This window comes from Rousettus aegyptiacus, unplaced genomic scaffold (assembly GCF_014176215.1).
Source record: "Rousettus aegyptiacus isolate mRouAeg1 unplaced genomic scaffold, mRouAeg1.p scaffold_m13_p_2, whole genome shotgun sequence".
Classification (NCBI taxonomy): Eukaryota; Metazoa; Chordata; class Mammalia; order Chiroptera; family Pteropodidae; genus Rousettus; species Rousettus aegyptiacus.
This window is the reverse complement of record NW_023416295.1, coordinates 146,093,970-146,115,705: the sequence shown is the minus strand read 5'-3', so window position 1 is coordinate 146,115,705 and position 21,736 is coordinate 146,093,970. Positions and strand designations below refer to the sequence as shown.

The following is a 21,736-nucleotide window of genomic DNA, read 5'->3' as shown; positions in this document are numbered from 1 at the left end:
TTGTTATATCCCAAGTAGTTAGCATTAGGCCTGGTACTTAGTAGGCATTCAATAAATATTTGTTGAATGAATGAATGAATGAATGAATGAATAGAATAATAGTCACTTAGTAAACAAATTGTATTTAAATCATTATTCTGGTTTTGGGATATTTGGAAATGCTAATATGATTTGGTCCTTGCCCTCAAATAACTCAAATCTAGTGAGCAAGATAGATATTTTTCAAATAACTTTATAACTGTGCAAAATGTACAAGGTGCTGAGATAGAGATGTAAACAAAATGCTATGGTAATGTAGGGAACAGATGAGTTAATATCAACTGGGGTAATGAGGGAAGACTTGATAGTTCTTACATACCGTTATTGTAACCAATAACTAAGATCAGGTCTTAGCATGGCCCAATTGGAAATTATTGTCCCTGTATGGGAGGAAAGGGTTTAGTCACCAAAAACCTGCAGGACCTGGCTAATATGTACTAGCAGAAATTAAGACGAAATATCTTGGAATGGACTGCAAAATACTAGATCTCGGAGACAGAATATAAGGCTTGATTAGTGCGGACGTGGTTCCATAGTGTAGTGGTTAGCACGTCTGCTTTATACGTAGGAGGTCCTGGGTTTGCGCCCCAGTGGAGCTATGGTTCATAGTCTACAGCCATGCCACCCTGAACAAACCTGATGTCTGATCTCAGAAGCTAAACAGGGTCAGACCTGGTTAGTATATGGATGGGAGACCACCTAGGAAGGCCAGGTGCTGTAGGCATTTAAAAAAAAAAAAGGCCGGATAAATGGAAATATATTGATATGGGCCATCCTTCCATGACTCAGAACTTAATGTTCTGACAAATATACTAGAAACCAATCCTAAGGCAAGTCTGAGTGCGTACTTAAAACTTGGGGGAAAAAACAGCCCACAGTAAATGAAATTGAGATACCAGAATTATTATGGCTGAGAATTGAGAAAGAGGTAAAAAGGCTAATAGAAGTGGGTATACTGGAATGGATTAATAATATAAAACCAGAGAACTCACCAATTAACCATTTCCCAGGAGGGCCCAGAGGACACACTCTTCAGTGAAGTGAAAAGGAATGAACTAGTCATAATGTTACACTGGCCTTTTTCTGGAGGAGAGAATTAATGCTGGATGCTGCTTTGGGAGTAGAGTTAAGAAATATTTGTATATTTTAAGATAAACTATATCGTGAAATCATACTGATTCTTCCAGCTCAACTATAGGACTAAGATTCTTTTACTCTCATGTAGCTTACATCTTTAGCTACTTTCCCAGTTATCTACTAACCTAAGAATTCCAGTTTTCAACAACACCAACATAATTGTTTCAAACAATAGTACACAAAAAATAGTCTCAGAGTAACAATATCAACACTACTACCAGGACTATAATAACTAACAACAGCTTAATACGTTTTGTAGTTCTTCATACAGTTGAAGAATTTCTCACTAGCTTTTAATTTTTGTGTTTTAAAATTATACAAAATAGTTACTCTCTGTGTGGTTGTGACATAAAAATCAATATGCAGTTAAATTCATTTGCTTCACTTAGCTTTCTATTTTTAGAGATTACTTTCAAAGATTGTTTTATAATTATGTAAAACATGTATAAGATTATTAAGTCAAAGAACAAAGTATATTTAGAATAGTCTAGATTTTATCTCAGACTCTGACATTCTGTTACCTTCCTGTGCATATAGGTTAATATTGAAAATAACTTTATAGTTTCTCCTTCTACTTTTAAATATTAAAAAAACATATTTATACTCATATTTATGCCTCCTTTGGTTAATATGCTTTATACATCTTTTCTACTTATCTTAATTACTTAGCAAGACATACTGAAGATCATCTTATGGGAGGATATAGAGATATTCTTCAAAGCTGTTTACAGCTGCCTATGACTCTGGGTGGACGCATCATTTATCAACCCTTAGAAATTGTGGGGTATTTAAAATTCTTGAGAGAAACACAGTAGTGTTTTATATTTGTCAGACTGCACAAACAACTAGCTTGAGTTAAATCACTGTTTAACATTAGATTATGCTATATTCCTCTGATGATGTCATGTCTTTATAAAATTGGGATTCTGGTGATTGCTGTAATAGAAAACAAATTTTATGTGAAAATCTCTGTGGAACATAAAATGAAGGAGGTGTATTTCAATCTTGTTTAAGGTTTGAGAATTGCGCAGTGCTCAATAGGTATACACATCCCCTTGCTAAATAATTGTGATAAAAAAAAAAAACTTTGATCTTGATTTGTATTATTTATTTTCAAATGGCTATTAAGATGTTAGAACATACATATTTAAAAAGTTGTTTGGGCCAAACTACTTAATAAATAGAGCAGTCAGGTATTTCTTTTGAATTAGGCATGCCATAAAAAAATTACTAACTCATTACAGATTCTATGAATCGGGAATATATGGGTTTCTGGTTACACATGTAAGGAGCTTGGAAATTGTCACTCCGTCTAATAAGTAAAAAAACTGAACAGATTGAACAATCGACAATTCTTCTTGGATCCATAAAAGAAGTAAGGACACAGGGCAAACCACTGTTCCCAAGATTGGAAAGACAGGCAAATACAGACAGTCGTGGCTTACCAGAGCAGGGACTCACCAGGGGAACCACTGGTGGAACCAATCCTGAGACAGGAAAACTCTAATTGTACTTGATGAATTGCTGGGAGCTCAATGTGGACAAGTCTGAGAGATAAAAAACTCCTGGGGAACCCAGTCTTCAGGGACTTTCCACGTTTTGTGAGTTTATCTCTAAGAAGTTAACCAGGGTCTCATAGTAAATATTGGAGAAGAATCTCCTTGGGCTTCTAGCTAGAAGAAGGGAAAAAGACCATTTCCAAAAATGCCTGACACACTGTTAACAAGGCCTGCCCTTAAGAGAAACTAACCAGAGCTTAACTTGGTAGAGTATTATGAGAGTCTAACTGACCTAGGAGAAGGGAAATACCCAACTCCAGAAAGCTATAGCCATCCTGTCCCACCTGAGAGAGGAGGAAAAAAAAAAAACAAAAAACTGAGAAATTGCTAAGTTCACAGTCCAGAGGCAAAAGCTCACTACAAGACTGAGACCTAATCACGGTACTATAAAATGCTTCCCCTCCCCACACCTTACCATTATATTACTAAAGGCCTATTTATAGCAGTTTCTTTTATCTGGCACAACATGGCTAGCTACTAAGAAAAGATTAGTAGGCATACTAAAAGGCAAAAAACACAATTTGAAGAGAGTGCAAGAATCAGAACCAGATATGGTGGTGATGCTAGAATTATGAGACTGAGAATTTAAAACAACTGTTATTAAAATATGCTAAGGGCTCTATGAATAAAGAAGACAGCATGCAAGAAAAAATGGGCAACATAAGAAGAGACGCAAAACTTTTACAAAAAGATCAGAAACAGGAATGAAAAATGCCTTTGATGAGATCATTAGTAGAGTGCGCATGGATGAGGAAAGAATCTTTGAGCATGAGGATATAGAAATAGAAGCCTCCAAAACTAAAAATCAAGGAGAATAAAGATTGAAAAAACAGAACATAATAACCTAAGGACTGTGGGACAACTAGAAAGACAGAACATATACATTCTGGAAATACAAGAATGAAAAGAAAGAGAGAAAAGAATAGATAAAATATTTGAAACACTAGTGACAGAATTTCCCCAGTTAATGTCAGACTCCAAACCACAGATCCAGAAAATTCAGAGAGCACCGAGAAAGATAAATGCCAAACAAACAAACAAACAAAAAACCCAAAACAAAACAAAACAAAAAACAAAACAAGAACTACATCTAAGCATAACATTTTCAAACTTCAGAAAATCAAAGTGAAAAAATCCACAGGGACAAAAAGCACACCTTACCTATGGAAGAACAAAGATGAAAAATGACACCTGACTTCTAAGAAATCATGCAAGCAAAAAGAGAATGGTGTGAAATATTTTAAGTGTTGAGAGAAAAACAAACAAACAAACAACAACAAAAATAAACCACCCATTTAGAATTCTCTATCCTGTGAAGTTGTTCTTCAAAAGTTAAGGAGAGGTTCGACTTTTCTCAGATAAACAATCTAATCTACTTTCTGTCTGGAATTTGCATATGCTAGATGTTTCATATAAGTGGAATCATACAATATTTCTCATTTTGTGACTGGCTTATTTCACTTAACATAATGTTTTCAAGTTTCATCCATTTTGTAAGATTTTATGGTTCAATAATATTCCATTGTATGTATATACTACATTTTATCTATTCATGTTTCGATAGACACTTGGATTGTTTCTACCTTTTGGCTATTGTGAATAATGCTGCAGTGAACTCAGTGTACAAATATCTGTTTGAATCTATTTGAATTCTTTTGGGTATATACCTAGAAATGACATTTTTAGGTCATATGGTAAATTCTATGTTTAGCTTTTTGGGGAATTGCCAAACTGTTTTCCACAGCAGCTACACCATTTTACATTCCCACCAGCCATGTACGGCAGACCCACTGTAATTTCTTCACATCCTCAACGCTTCTTTTTTTTCTTTCCCTTTTTATAATAGATACTCTAGCAGGTCTGTAATTTAATATAAATTTTTATCATTAACGAGGTTGTATATGATTTCATATGGTTAAGGACCAGTTACATTTCTTTCTTTTTAAAATGATATCCCTGTATATTAACCCTCTAAAAAGATATTTAGGGATGACATTATGGAGGTAGATTTGACAGGACTTGATGATCAGCTTCATATGAAGAATAAGGAAAGATGAATTGACGCTCCATCCTAATTTTAGGCATGTTTATTTGAGAGGATGAAATAAATCACTGTTAAATGATCTGATGAAATGGTAATTGATAAATATTATGTTAACTATAATAATCTAACGAAGAGGACCAGGTAGGGATTTTAGTTAGGAGTCAGTTGAAATTATCTAGGGCTAAACAAAAAGAAATCGAATGAAATAAAGGGACAAATTTTAAAGTAATACAAAAGAATTAAAGAAAATAGGACTTGATTTGAGACTGGTTGGAAGAAGAAATAGAGTGAAATATGGCTTGAGATTTTTATCCCTGGAGATTGAATGGTGGTGCTGTCAGAAATAAAATAACATGAAAAACTCTAATATGATTCTAATACTTCACTTCTAATATTTACCTGTTAAGTGAATATTTTTATATTAAGATATAACTGATTTCTATCATTACTCTGCTTGTGAGTCAGTTTGGATTCAGGGTAGGGGAGACTAGAGTATGGAGAGTTTGAGGCGGGGCAGTGGCATGGGGCTGAAGGGAGATCTAGAGTAGAGGACTAAGCATAATGGGAGGCTAGGGAAAAAAAATCAACTTGACATTTTTGTTTTGGTCACTTTCAGTGAATATGCTATAAAAGAAATGGCAACACTTAATCCTTTTTGGTATCTGTAACATTTGCCAGAGCCATTTTGTTTCCAAGTGACAGAAACCCAGGGTATGTAAAAACAGAACTCAAAGTTCATATCTAGATCAAGCACAGCTGGATCCAGTGGTGAACCAATATTATTGGAGCGTGGCTCTTTCCATCTCTCCCTTTGCTGTTTTCCAGGTTGGCTTTCTTCTCAGACAGGCTGTCCCCCTGCATTGGTAAAGATGATACCTGTCTGTCAGCTCTAGGATTCTTTGGTACCTTTTATTTCAGAAAAAAAAAAAAAGTGGGGGGGAGGGAATGTTCTATTTCTAACATTCTAGCAAAAATCCCTTTGATTGGCCTTGCAGCATCATATGTGCAGCTTTGGACCAATCAGGCAACAGGGTGGTGCACGCTAGTCACTCCGAAAACAAAAGCAGGTAACCTGACCTGAAGCCTGTGGACTGGGAATAAAAGCACTTCCAAGTTTCCACTTGGTATAACAGTTTTAGTTGTGGTAACTTAGTAATTCATGGAATGCAGAATATTCATTAGTTTAAAAAATCCAGCTTGTATGTGTAAATGGCATTATGGCTATTTATGTCCCTTTCTTAACCCTAGGAGAAGACATTAGAGACTGGCATACTCATGTATCTTAGATTTAAAATCTTTCAGATTTTTAAAATGACGTTGAGTTCACTGGTAAAATCAATTAGCTGAATTCTATATTGAAGAAATGAAATCTGTTTGTTTATTTCAAGTGAGACATGTTGCCAACAGCTGTGGTGAGATGTGATGTGATCTTCTGAATGAACAATCTAAGAGCCACAGAGTAAGCTAAAATAATAGAATCTTCTTATCTGTAGTTAGTGTGTTTACAAAGAAACAAAAGGGAACTGTAGAGTAAATACAGAGTAAGATTATACAAAGAGAGTAGTTAAAAATAATAAAACACTGTGCAACAAAAGATCTGTAATATAGCAGACAACATTAAGGGCTTTTGCAATTAAATCTTTAGTTTTCCATATGGAGACACCGAATTTATTTTCATTATTTAAAATCGATTCCAAAGTGCTGTCCTCAAATCACCTTGAAAGTGTTTCCTAAAGTTGTTAATTCAAGATTTTTTTCAAGATAGCTCTTATGTTCTGACCTATCCACTGACTTCCAATAAGGATTCTTAAAACCTTCCTTGAAACAACTTTATGATCGGTATTATTGCATCTCCAGAGTAGTTCATCTCTTACAGAAGTGGTCCAACTTTATACTTAATAAATCTTGTAGAGAAACTTCTTTGCCAAGGCTGGCAAATGCAAATGCAAATGCAAAAAAAAAAGAAAAAAAGAAAAAAAATTCTAGGTGGATAACTTTTGTGTCTGTTTTCCAACAACATTAGACAGTGCTATAAGAAAAACACATGTGCTTCTCTTTGTTTTTTTGTTTGTTTGTTTGTTTGTTTGTTTTAAATCTGGATCCAGCGCTTGTTAACTTTCTACTATGATTCAGTTTAAATAGAGGTTTATTTTGTTATCATTATTTATTTTGCCTAGGATCTGAAGGGTGTATATGAATAACAGGAGATAGTCTATGTTTTTATAGGTAAGAAATTTGTCTCTAAAAACAGTTAAGCCTTTGTCTTCATTGCTTCTGTAATGTAACATGGCTGTAAGATAAGCACACAATGATGTATAATTTTTAATTTCCTGAGGGGATATTTTTCACGATTACAAGGAGAATGAAGGCATGCTTTTTTAAAAAGGCAAGAGTTTTTGAATAGCTTTTTTTTTTTTATGTTTTATTGTTGGAAACCAGGCCTAGATTAACTTGATAATTAGTATAAAGACATCTGTTTTAAGTCTGCGTGCTAGTCCCATATGAATTAGGTGGTAAGTAAGGATAAGGTCTTATTGTTTTCTATGATCTCGGCGATAAGCTATCCTACTTTATATGTATATATACACATACATATTAATATCCCTTTTTCTATAGGGCAATTAGCATTTACTTTTCCTCTCATAGACTTTTCCCTACTCCTTTCCAACCAGGATCCTTTCTTTTTCCTTTGTGTTACCTTACCAATTTCCTTTATTTTGGGTCTCCCAGAAATGTGATAGAATTCAGTGGGTCTCATCCTGCATTTTGGTTTTTGTGTACTGATTTGGAGACAGAACAACTACCAGTTACAGGTGTGCTGCTTATTGATTCTGTGACCTTGGCCAAGTTATTTAATGTCTTTTAATCTTAGTTTCCTATGCTATAAAATGTGGATAATGCATTTCTCTGCTTAAATCACCAAGCTGTTGCATAGGAAAGAAAGTAGGAGTCAGCATTCAAAAGTTTAAAGCATTTTATAAATGGAAAGTGGCTGTGTTATTAGGATGGTGATTATGAGCTATCTCGCACCTGTAAAAAAATCTGTTGAGACCATGTCCTTCAATTTGGAAAGCAGGAGAAAATAAAGAATAGCAAGGACTGAAGTCATTTGGTGGTAGTCTTATGCAAACTTTAGATTGCTGCCTGCTAGGGTTGTGAAATCAAATTAATTAGCTGCTACCAACATTAAAAAATAATAGAATAGAATACGAAATATCGAGATTTATTTCTCATAAGTAAGGGCAAGTACCCATAAGCCAGGACAAGTATTACTTCATGAAACTTTTTCATTGTGCGTGTATGTGTGTGTCATGTATGTCTGTATATAAATGCTGGGTTGTGGTGTAATACGTACGCCATAGACTGAATGTTTATGTTCCCCCCAAATTCATATATTGAAGCTCTAATAAATGTTGTTGTTTAAGCCATTCAGTCTATGGCATTTGTTATAATGGTCTAGGTGGTTAAGACAATGCATATCTATCAGTGGATCACAGTCCAAAAGTTTTGGAAGTCATTACTCTTGGATATGTCTATGTTGGATCATTTTAGAAAATTCAAAAAGCTCCTCAAGATTTCTGAAATGAATTGGTGGGCTTATATCTTCAGATCATATTTGATCCAATCCTGTACCTTGTCATTACCTTCCCTAAGCCTTCTGTTACACTTAGCAGGTTGGATTCTGCTGTCCATGTTTGTGATCCTTCCCGGCTTTGTCTTGCTGGTTTATCCCTCCTTCTTCCTCTTTTGGAAAAATCCTAACCCTTAGGTATATCCAGGTATGAGAATAATTTATCATGACTAGAGAAAGACACACATTGGCTGGTTGATTGGATTCCCTTTATATTTGTAAGTAGAAATCCGAAAGGGGCCTAATGACAAACCTCACTGTATTTTCCCTGTCCGGTCCATATCCCACTTGCCAAGACAAAGGTCATATGCATTGTCATTTCTCCTCAAACTTCCAACATCTCCATCCCCACTCCTCACCTTAAGTTGATTATTTTGTTGCTTATTTTACTGAGAAGGTATAAGCAATCAGATAGTAATTTCTAATCTGTCCGCCTCCAAATTTCTCCATTTACAAACACTAGTTTCTGCAGCCTCTGCCTTCCTTCTTGTTATAATGTATGGACAATAAAGAAAACCTTTCCATCTGTGTACTAGATTCTATCTATCTCACTTTCCTAAGGACACTGTCCCTGGAATTATGCACCCACTGACCCAACCAGCAGCATTATTTCCCCCATATCCTGAAGATCTGCCTCATCATCCTGCACAAACATGCTGTTATATATCCCATCTTAAAATGAAGTAAAAAACCTCCTTAAACTCCACATTCTTTTCCCAAAATGACACCATTTCTCTGTTCTGATTGATAGTAAAACTTCCACTTCTGATAACCTTATTTCCAACATTATTTCTTCTTTGACTGAGTCATTTAGAAATGCATTTTTAAAGATTGCTTAACTTACAGGATTCTGATTTCTGATTATTGACTTCTACATTTAATTTTATTGGTGTAAATGGAATTGGTTGAGACTTGCTATAGTTGTGACATGATACAATAATAGAATAGGATAGGAAATACATTTACGTGGTCGGCCTTTGTAAATGTATCCTTTATACTTGAATGGAATGTGAACTTCCGATTGTTGGATTGAATGGTCTATCTATGTCCATTAGATCAAGCTTATTAATCTTACTGTTCAAATATTATATAACCTTACTGATTTTTTTTTCTGTTTAAAATATTGATTCCTGAGAAAGATATGTTGAAATGTCCTACTTGAAGGTAGATTTTTCTATTTTTTTCCCTGTAATTCTATTTTCACTCTATATTTTGAGGCTACATTTAAAAATCTTCTTGATATATTAAACATTTTTTTTTATGATATAGCATACTTTTATCTATAATGATTTTTTCTTAAAACTATTTAGACTAATATTAATGTAGCTATATTCTTTTATTATTATTTTCTTGTTACATCTTTGTACATCGCATGACCTCAAACCTTTCTGTGTCCTCATGCGTTTTTCATCTTAACACTACTTTATTGGAGCTGAATTTCCTGTAGCAAAATGAGATGTGACTTGCATAGTGTGATGGATTTTAATTAACATATATACTCATATGATCCTACTTATATAAAAATATAGAACATTTATACCATTACCTCTTTGTTTAATGCAACTACTATTTTCTGACTTTTATCACCACAGTTTCTTTTTAATCTGTCAATCATCATTAAAGAAACTTCAGTAAGAAAACAACAAAATATCCTCTTTTACACACTTAATTACCATTTTGAGTGCTCTTCGTTCCTTTATATAGATTTAACTTCACATCCGCTATCATTTCCCTTCAGTTTGAAAAACTTTTAATGCAAGTCTACTGGCAATGAGTTCTTCCAGTTTTCTTTTATCTGTAAAAGTTTATATTTCATCCTCATTTTTAGAATATGTAATATATGTATTGAAGAATTTAAAAACTGGTTAGAAGTATAAACAGGAAGTGGTTTTATTTTTTATTTTTTCCTCAGCGTGGCTTTTAACTGTGTTCTGTCAACTCCATTTCCCCATTAGATATTGGATCTTTTAACATCAGGACTAGATTCGAGGTTCCACAGTTTGGTCATTAAAATGGCCTCACATTTGGTGTTTAAGACTAAGTCTTATTTATTGTTTTAAAAAAAACAAGACTTTATTTTTAAGAGCAGTTTTAGGTTTTATATTAAAATTGATAGAAAGGTACAGAGATTTTCCGTATACTGCCTGCCCCCATTGGCACATTTTTAAAAAATCATAGATGAACCTACATTGAGACACCATAGTCACCCAAAGTTCATATTTACCGAAGGGGCTCAATCTTGGTGTTGTACATTGAATGGGTTTGAACAAATGTATAACAACAGATATTCATTGTTATGGTTTCAGAGTATTTTAACTGCCTGCGCTAAAATTCCTCTGTGCTATTCCTAGCCTTCCCTATACTCCCCACCCTCAGAACCTACTGATCTTAGTATTGTCTCTAAGTTTTGCTTTTTCCAGAACTTCATATAGTTGGAATTATACACTATGTAGCCTTCTCAAATTAGTCACTTTAATTTTTGAAGATTTTTGTGATAAAAATTCTGAAATGACGATTATTATTATTTTTCAATTATTTTCTTTTAGCACTTCAGAGTTATTATTCTATTGTCTTCTGCATCCCCTTTTTCAGAAGAGAAGTCAGTGTAAATACTTATTGTTGCACATAATATATCATTTTTTTTAGTTTTCTTTCAAAACATTCTCTTTATCTTAGTATTACCTGACATTATTTTGTATTTTGATTTATTGTTATCATTCTTACCTGTTAGAGTCTAAGCTCCTTTAGAAAAGGGAATTTGTGTTTTTGTTCATTGTTCTATTTTCCTTGCCCAGAATAAAGCAAATCTGTAGTGAGTATTCCATTAATAATCCTTGATTAAATGAAGAAATGGATGCTAATTATTGCCTCTGGGTCACTGCTTCCTTTTTCCTACACTTGGAAAACTAAGATGAGAAACTCAACTCTTACTGAGTTCAACCAAAAACTCTTTCATGCAAAATATTCATAGAGATGATAGACTTTAACTTTTACCACACACACACACACACACACACACACACACACACACACACTAGGGTAGGGAGAGAGTGAAGAACTTCGCTACAGAAGAAATTGAAATGATAAATTGAATATTAGAGAATTCCATTCTTAAAATGTTCTTAAAATCTTAAGAAATTTTTTAAACTTTTAAATGTTTACCATTGTAGAATTTTCATGGGCCAGTTCCCTACGAATTCCCTGCCTTGATCTTCTCTTGCTAATTTCCCTGTTTCTCTCCTCTATTCTCAGCATATTCATCCATGGGTTTTTTTTTCCCCATCCAATTTCTTGTCATAGGAATTCTAGCACTCTGATAAAGTTGACACAATCTTTACCTCCTTACAAATATAAGTGGTTAATATTGACTTGTGAGAGATTGCCTTCAGCTCCAAGTTAAGATGAATTGTAATGCAATTGCTTCTTTGGGTGATGACGTATTTATCTTATTATTTTTTTCATCAAAACATAGTTGTATTCTGTTATTTAAAAAAGTAATTTTTCCATTTTACTTCGGGAATGGGAATGAAAATATCTGCTGCTCATTTATAAAATGAATTAGCATCTGCTGCTAGCTAATCCCAATCTGGGGGAAAAAAATTCTTTTTGTTACTCCTAACACTAACTTTTTTCTCTTTAAAGTAAAGCAGGATATTAAACTCTAAATGGATTTCCTCAATACCAAAGGGTGGTCTTTTTTCTTTTGGCATCTTTAAAACAAAACCATCCTATCAAACACAATCCCCTTGTCTGCTTAGTTCATTATCATTTTTATTCAATAGTCCAAAAGTAGAGTTCTCTTTACTTCACATGTCTTAACATAAATGTGGGTGTTGAGTTATAAAGGAGTTGAGTGGAGAGAGGGGTCTGAGTGAGCTCCAGTCTGAGGAAACGGCTCTTGAATATATTTTGCTATGTTTCTCTTCTATTCCTCCTTTTTAATTCATTCTTCTTATTTTTCTTCTCCTCCTTGGTATATTTTCTGAAGTATTTAGGGTGAGGGCAAAATTTGTCTTTCAGCTGTGGTCGGTGTCAGGGGAAGTCTTTCTAGGTAATTGAAGGTCCAAATATTGCCAGGTTACTAGCATTTGATTGCCTCCATTTCCCTAGAATTCCCAGAAACCATCCATAACTTTTTGAAAACTATATTATTCTTGCTTATTCACAAATCTCATTCTCTTTCCAAATTGGGTGACCACATCAGGCATTGCTTTTCTTTCCCTCCTCTTTCTATTTATTTATTCATTCATCCATTTATCTATCTATCTATCTATCTATCTATTTATTTATTTATTTATTTATTTATTTATTTATTTATTTATTTATTTATTTATTTCACACCCTACAGTCTCCTGAATAAAGGTACACTGTTCCTGTGTCAACTGCCTTCTGAACAGGGGGATCCTGTGGAAGAGACACTACACCGGGAATGAGATGATCTGGTTTGAATTCCCTGTGCTACCCTGATAAGCAGAGTGACCTTGAACAAATGGTTTAAACTATATGTTATCTTTTCATCTACAATTGAGAATGCTCCTATCTGTCCCGGTTATCTACCTAATAAGAGTCCAATAACATAATGGGTGCAAATGCATTTATAAAATGATTAGGTGTGTAAAATCATAATTGATTATAGGAGAGTCACAACAAGCCTATATATGCAATTTTGGGGTTATAATTTGACTCTATTAACCTTATTTAATGCCCATCAAAAAAAAATTCTATTAATATGTACTAAGGTTATAGAGACTAAATATGAATAAAGAATAGAACAAACCAGATTTACAATTCTCTATCTTTTCCTACCTTTCCTAGTTTGAATGCTCATAGAGCTATATAGATTTCATAGACTTTCCCTTTATTCTTTTCATTAATCCAGCATTAAAATTCCCACAATTTAGCATGAATAAAAATTACTATATAATGTTATATATACAAAATATGTATACTCTACTTTATAGATAATATTAAGGATTTTCAAGGGCAATTTTGACTATGTAATTTTCACCTTACATGCTGAATCTGAAACTTAACTTCATGTAAGATTTGACTCCCCTATGTTCCCATTATCTTTGTGCTCTAAAGATGGTGTAAAGGAGAACTTTTATATTATGCAAGAAAATCCCTTGAAGAGAGCAAATACATTTTTCAAAACTTAGGCTAGCCTGGTTTTGTAAGGCTGATACATTCAAGGAATGTAACACATTAGTGTCACTTACATTTTCATTTTCTGAGAATAGAGTGTAGTTTTAGGACCCCAGAGAATATCGCTTTTACATAAGTAGTGAATTTTTTTATCTAAGACCTGTATTTTAACCACACCTTCTAACTATGCTTTCCAGGTTAGCTCTCAGAGCGCAGGTCACAAAAGCCTAAACTACCCCTCCAAAGCCCAACCAAGCGTTCTTGTGTTAGAAACAAAAAATTCCATTTTTAATTCTTTCATTTTTTTAACAGGCCAGCGGGCTGTCTTTGTTTTGTGAGAGTGGGTAGCTCACTTTTCTCATGCTTGGAAATTATGCCACCCATTTATGTGTTATCAAAGCAGGTTTTGAAACGGGTAAGCAAAGGCAAGCCATGGCTATTTTTGTTAGAAAATTGAGAGTAGTCTGGAGGAGAGGGAGAAAGGATCAAAGCTGTTAAGTACTGGATGGGTCTCTTTCTTTGCTAAACCATGTTTCTTGGTGACCCCATTTCTCTTGAACAAGAAGTCTCACACAGGCCTAATTCATAGGTGATAAGACAAATCCTCCACTATCTACTGTTGGGATTCTCACTTTTTGCATGTGTGCCCCAAAATGGTGTATTTAGAAAAGCAATTTATGGCGTTAATATTCCGAGAAAGAGGAGAAGAAAGAGAGAGTAGTAAAGCACATGACTTATAAATGATAAAGTTCCTGGCTGTCTTTGTATGCCCTCGTGCCTCTTTACACAAAAGGTATGTGAGTCTGCTTCTTGTTTCACATGATATCACTGAAAATAGTTATTTCTGGTCACAGAGAAAGCCATCCATCAACCTGAATAGGGATGTTCATTTGAGGTTAAACTGCCTATATAGAAAAATCCTATGCTCACTGAAGCAGCTGAGAGGGTGGAGTTTATTTGTTACCGGTGAGAGTTCCGTATTCCGGGGTCTTTGAATCCTGCACTCTGGGCTCCTGTGGACAGAGATGATCAACTCTGAGGAAGAAAGGTAGCAGCCGTGCTGCCTTGTGATGAATCTTGAAAGCCACAGTTCAACAGTTTGTAAAATTTGGCAAGAAACCCCTCAGAGTAAGGTCTGAGGTCTGTCAATGGAAAGGGTTAAGAACAGATAATTTCTAGATTTTTGCTGTGATCTTTGTCATGGTAAGCCCGAACACATTGGAGTTTTAATTCTCTGTTAGTGGGATAAAAATAAACTGTTTAACCTTTTAAATGCTGGTAATTTGGAGGGGTTTGCCATTTTTAGTTCTCTCTAACACATGAGCTTCTGAAGAGCTAAGAAGATAGAAATGGCTAACTAACTAAATTTGGAACCCTAAAAAGGTCAGAGTAAATCTGGTGCTATCCTGTCTTTTTTTTTCTTCCACAGAATGCATGTTGCATTCTTTAAAATTGTGAAAAAGATTGTAAAAAGGACAAGTAAAGACAAAACTTGAACTGTGAAATATTGTTGTAGGAGGAGATAAAAAAAGAATAAAATGTCTCAGGCTGATGATTTTTAGTAGATCATGAAATTGGACTTTCATAATCCATTGTATCTAGTTTGAGATGGATGTTGGACTGGGCAGGAGTCGTTTCTTAGCACCTTAATATATTTCCCATTTTTCTTCTGATACTCAGGGAATTGTGAATGTCATAATCTTCCGGACCTCCCATTCATCTGTGTTCCTGCCCCTGTCCTTACCTTGATAACTAGTCATACTTCCTATGGATGTTGACTTCTCTTGTGGAGTCCTCACTTGTGAAGAAAATTGCCTGTAAAACCATGGGCACTGAAGGAATGTGTGCAGTGCAACATAGAATCACCAGGAAATTGGAGACTGCTTTTTGTGTACAATACTTATTCTTATTTGGAATGCACAAAAAACACAGAAGACATGTTTTTTTTTTTTTCTTCCTTAAGAATTTATAATCTAATTAAACAGCTCAAACACGAAGAGATGAACTGACTGAAAAATATCTTGGCAATACGAATAAGATAAAAAAATATTTTAAAACAATGCAGGGTAAAGGAAGGATCACAATTGCTGATCTGCGCTGATAGAGGGCAATGAATTGACTTTCCAGCCTCATCTCTGACCACATTCCACCATCCATCCGTTCCCTGTCCTGATCGCTTTCATTTCCTTGAATATACTCACTATATTTGCTGTGCTCATGTTGTCACAGTTGCTTTGAATGCTTTCCCTCACATTCTGCCTGTTGAAACTCTACTCCTCAGTCATTTCACTCTACATGTCTATGCTAGAACTGATCTTAGTCCAACTTGTGTTGTCACTTGCATATGTGTCTTTCTTTCACACCACACTCTGAGCCTCTTGAAGGTAGGATTGTTCTTTTATTTAGCTTTATATCTCATGCACTTATTAGGGTCCAATATATATTCTGTGCAATAAATGGAATTGAATTCTCTACAAAGAAGAGGAGAAATAGCTCCAAAATAATTCTGAAGGTAGAAGAATAAGAATCTGGAAGTCTGTTTATGCTGTAAACGGAAGAGGTTATGGATCTAGTTTAAATTTTAAGGCGTAAGAGGCATCTCGGTGGCAACATCCTATGGGAAATTGTAAACATGGGACTCAATAAAGAGTGAGATTGGGGCTGAGATACAATATAGGTACTAACGATTAGGGAATATGATTGTGATTTTTGATGGACACTTTAAAAGTTTAACTTTAAGAAAAATGCTTTTCTTATATTTGTGATTCTGGGAGTCCAGAGGTAAATGGAATACTGTTATGCTATTTCCCTTAAGTCAGCATATTTTCCCTAGTCATGTGATGGGATTTTAAATAAAATTACTAAGAGGGATGAAAGGCAGCTTTTTTCTCATGAGATTCGGGCTATGTCCTTTGGAAGCAGTAAACAAGGAGGAACAAAAAAAGGACCTAGTTCACAATGAGTATTAAATTAAGTATTAATATGGATCTGCTTGTTTCCCTTCCTAAGGAATTTCTTTCCAGTTTTCTCTACTTTACCCTTTTCATATTTTTAAAATTTATTTATTTGTTTGTTTGTTTGTGCCAACATTTTTAAGCCTACAATACCTGGTATTCTTAGGTAGTCTCCCATCCAAGTACTAACCAGGTCAGACCCTGCTTAGCTTCTAAGATCAGATGAGATCGGGCGTGTACAGGGTGGCATGGTTGTAGACTACTTTTTCATGATCTAAATTGCTGTTTTCATTAGCTACTAAGGGCCCGATGAGGGAACTGAAGGAGCTACTAAAACTCAGCCATAAAAAACTTAGGTTTCTTTTCCTTCTACTAAGAAAGCTCCCAGCCCTTGCCATCTTCCGTGTCTTCCTCTGTGAGTCAAGGAACTACTCAGTTAAAATAAAAATAAGACTAGAAAAACAGGCTATCCCTCTATTAGAGATGATATTCTCCGAGGAGTTGGGGCATGTACCTGACCAGTCTTTCTATATGGGTAAGTCCATTCCCTTACCCTAAGCTTTAAGGAAGCTAAGATAATTCTGACCACCTTTATGTATTCTACCTAATGAGCTGGCAAACTGGTTTCATCTTAGTGGGTTTTCCTTGGACACACTAAAAAAGGATGATTTAATTACCTTCATTCTTTTTTAAATGAGAGATCCACATGCTGATTCTTTTACATGAGTGCTTTTTAATTTTCAACACGGGTCATTCAAATTGCTTCAGTTTGTTATGCATTTGGTAAAAAAAAAAAATCTACTCACATTTGTCTTTTTCAAAAAATGCGATCTTTGGCAGTACTGAGTTTTTCCACATTTGAAATCAAAGTAAGAAAATGCTTTCGGGATTGCTGGCTTCAGAGAAGAACTAGGGGCACATCCATGCAAGAGCCAGCATTTCAGTAATGCTAATGTATTTCCCTGACTGGAGATTATTTTCATGGCAGTAAATATAACTCTCTCATTCCTTGTTCCAAGGCTGATACCTATTATCAATTTTGGAGGATTATTATCAAAGAAAAAGTTTTATTTTGCAACTAAATTGAGTATGGACACAATTGGGGTGATCAAATGACTCCTGATCATACTAAACCGTTATCTGACTGTCTCTAATAATCCTCCACAATACACACTATTGGAGACATCGTTTAACAGAACATTAAGTACCGTCTTGCTACTGCCGAGAGTTCTAGATGGATCCAGGTAGTCTATAATTAATGTACCTGTAGAGCTGCACAAAGGACTTCATACACTGTCCATTTCAGTGGAGAGTGGTTGGAATGGCACCTGCACAACAGGTGTAGCTCGAGACGAGCACCAAAGGGCCAAGCTCTAACTAGAAAGCTTAAGCCTTTTCAGCACAGACTGACAAGCTTGGGATTTCTTTATAAACACCAGTGTTTTTATTCTGTGAAAGATACAAAGTGGGATATGGAGAGGGTTAAAAAGAGGATAGGGAAACTGGTGCCTGAGTACTGGTTGTATTAGTTGGATAATTAATAGCAATATATAAGGGGCACTGAGATGAGGGGATTAGGAAACAGATAAAGGCCACCAGGGCTGGGATACCAGAGGAGTTTCCAGAAATGATATAAGTGACTTACTTTAGTCTTTATTCTGCGCGATCTATATGCAGATTGAACATATGACTTTTCAGTGACCATCAGGGAAATATAAAAACAAAACAAAACAAAACTTAAAGATGATAGTAGTTTTAATTTTAAGTCTAGTTTTTGGGTTAGTACTTTACAATACAGTTATTTATGATTATATTAAGACCGCTCACTTGAGAAACTTAAAGTAATTTTGTGGCTTGATAGCACCTCCCATTTATATGGTATTTACTACATGTAGGACCCTTCACATTCATTTATCTTGTTTAATCTTCACATCAACCCTGAAAAGTAGGCTCAGAGAATCTAAATAACATGTCTATGTCATACCAATGAAATAAGGAGAGTCAACAATTCTAATGTGGGTCTATCTGACCTCGAAGCTAGTGCTCTCCAACCTCAACCATACCACTCTCCCCGATGCTTCCTAGGCTCCCGCCCTATGACCTGTCCATTCCTCAGCGTGCTGACAAGCGCATTCATGCCTTTGTATCTGCTGATCTCTCTGGTTTCAGCACTTTTCCCAGACCGTCATATGCCTGGGTTTTTCATTCATTCAGATTTCAGCTTAAAAGTCTTCATTCTCTAGATAGTCTTTTCTAAAACCCACATCACTGACTCCCAAATATTTCTATTTTATATTCTTCATAGTACTCACCACAATCTGAAATTGTTATACTTGTATTTATATTGTCTAATTTTATAAGGATGTAAGTTCTCTGAAGACAGGGATTTTGCTTGTCTTGGTCTTTGCTGCCAGGCCCATGTGAGACAGAGCTTGCTATGTAGTAGGCACTGAACAATTATATTTGGATTAATAAAATGTAACTAATTCCTGGGCGGTAGCTTGACATTTAAAGTGGTAATCTATTAATGAAAGAGTCAATTTGTCATTACAGGTAGGAAGGAATTAGTTCTGACATTGGAAATAAAGATAAAACTGGATGATAATGAAGGAAGGATGGAATAAAAGAGAATGACAAGATTCATATAAAAAAGGAACAAAAATAAATAATAATAATTAATATAAATAATATTTATATTGAACAAATGTTTAGAGTGCCCACCAGAATAGAATTAACATATGTCCTTTTTACATCTGTTAGTCTATAACATAGTTATTAAAAATGTTCCCTTTTGTACTTGAAAATATTCTTGCTTGGATGATAAAGTATATGGTCTTCTTAACTATGGACTTAACACCATTCTCATCAGTAGTATTGCACAAGATGGCCCTTGATATCATGAAACTTATAGCCCAGTAGAGGAAATATATATCAAACCATTAATCTACCAATAGCAAGATCCCAAATGATAGAGCTTTATGTTTTACTTTTCAAAGTACCTTCATGTTCATCATCTCATTTGATCCCTTCATCAATTCCATGATGCGGAATACTAATAATCACACTTAAAAGAAGGGGAAAGTGTTGCTGAGAAGTTTTGTGACATGGCCAAAGCTAATTATCAGCAGAGCTAGGATAAGAATCAGGAAAACGCCTGCATTCTGGGGAAACTTTAAACTTTGTTCTTAAGAGTGAAGGAATAAGAAAAACACTAATTTTTATCTTACCTAATGAGGCTTACAATCTTTCCAGACATTTTTGGAATTCTTCTCACTGATATTGTCTGGAGGTAACTCAGTGCCTTCTCTGCAGATTTCTCTAGTAGAAAAAGACAGTTATTTTAAAAAGGATTTCCTCCGTGCTTATTTTCAGTAGAATTTCCTTTCCTTTTTCAAACAGGACTCAAATCTTTGGCTCTGCGGTTTACAGTATAAGCAACAAATAATTGTAGCTAAGAGCTATGGTGCTGATCTCCAAAGATGGGCCCCTAGCAAATCATGCTTCCCACATTTACTCTCTTGTGTACACCCCTCTTTTGGATCTGGGTGGGTCCTGTGACTTGCTTTTGACCAATAAGATAAAGAGGAGTAGTGCTGTTTGACTTTCAAGGCTAGGTAAATAGAAACTTTCCAGCTTCTCCTCAGGTCTCTTGGATTGCTCACACAGGGAGAAGCCAGCTGCAATGTAAGAAATCTGACTATCTTGAGACCATGATGCTGTAAGGAAGCCCGCGGTAACCACACTGAGAGACTGTGCAGAGACACAGAGAGAGAGGGACAGCTAGCCCTCAGCAATACTAGCTATTCCTGCCGAGGTGCCAATTTTGTGAGTAAAAAGTCATTTTAGATGTCCAGCCGAGTTATGCCTTCATTGACTCCAGCCCCAGCTGTAATTTGATTGTTATGCTTGAGAGCACTCATTGAGTCCAGTTGTCCAACAGAACTGAGAGAAATAATATGAAATTGTTGGTTTTAGCCACTAATTTTTGAGGCAGCAATAGATACCAGAACAACAGCATAGACTCAAGAGCCAATTGTCTTGGGTTAAGTCTGGTCTCAGCTACTTGCTCGTCTTGTGATCTTAGGCAAGTTACCTAGCTTTATGCCTTAGCTTCCTCATTTACAAATGGGTGTCATAATAGCACCTACCTTATGGGTTTATTGGAAGGATTAATATAATTCATTATGTGAAAAGCAGAGTTTGGCGACAGAAGCCAGTCAATACATGTTAAATAATATTACTATTAACTACATGTCTAGACAAATCTTATTAATCTATTCTTTTTCAAAAAAAGCTATGTTTTTTTTTTTTCTTAAATGCTTCATGGATATTGACAGAAAATACGAATCACATTTGCAAACTTCTTAATCACATGGGAACAAAACTAGTATTGGATTTTGAAGATCAAAAATTGAAAGCCAACATTAAAAGAAAATTTATATCACAGGAACTCACCCTGGGAGATTCCTCATCTGCAAAATAAAAATAATAATAATAATAATAATAATAATTACACGCAAGGTTACTGTGGGAATTGAATGATTAGTAAATATAAAAATCTTAAAGGAGTGCCTGGACCTAAGTGCTCTGTATACTTTATCTATTAGTACTTTTTTTCTTTATCTCATACCTTTGTCCTTAAGAACTGCCTCAGAATTTTCCCACCATTCCTTAGAGACCAAATGGTCTAATCAAATGCTTAGGCTACTGATTCCTGGTTTTATAAGGACTGCAAAGAGGCTCTTCATGCTGTTTTTAAGTTCCTTGACCTCCGTAAGCTCTTTTTAGTGATGCTCAAAAGCTGGAACGGTTGAGTTTCAGATATAGATTGGAGAGCTTCCTTACTAACTCCAATAAAATAGCTCAGAGCTTGGCTCTCACTTTTAAATACTATGCAGATGGCGCTGAACCCCAGCCAAACTGGCGGCAACTTGATTTCCTCTGGTGAGTGCTGGTGGGGTGTCTACAGGATGGCATTCATTCTCATTCCTTGTCCCCTTTCTCTTCTCTCTCCCTCTCCTATTCTTACACACACACACACACACACACACACACACGTGCGCACGCACACACACACTCACATTCTGTATTTTTCCTTTTAGACTGAGTATTTTTTTATAATGACACGACCAGCAATAATTAATAAAATCATTGGTTTCCTGCCTGAACTTGTACTTATGTTAGCTATCTCATCATGTGGAAATTTTCACTTCAGTGCCAGATCAAT

General features: G+C 35.2%; 2 pseudogenes; one reads left to right on the top strand and one right to left on the bottom strand.

The window, feature by feature from the left end:
• The first annotated feature begins 647 nt into the window (after positions 1-647).
• Positions 648-763, top strand: LOC118614240 (annotated as a pseudogene).
• Positions 764-16,650: 15,887 nt separating this feature from the next.
• Positions 16,651-16,769, bottom strand: LOC118614631 (annotated as a pseudogene).
• Between the last annotated feature and the right edge of the window lie 4,967 nt (positions 16,770-21,736).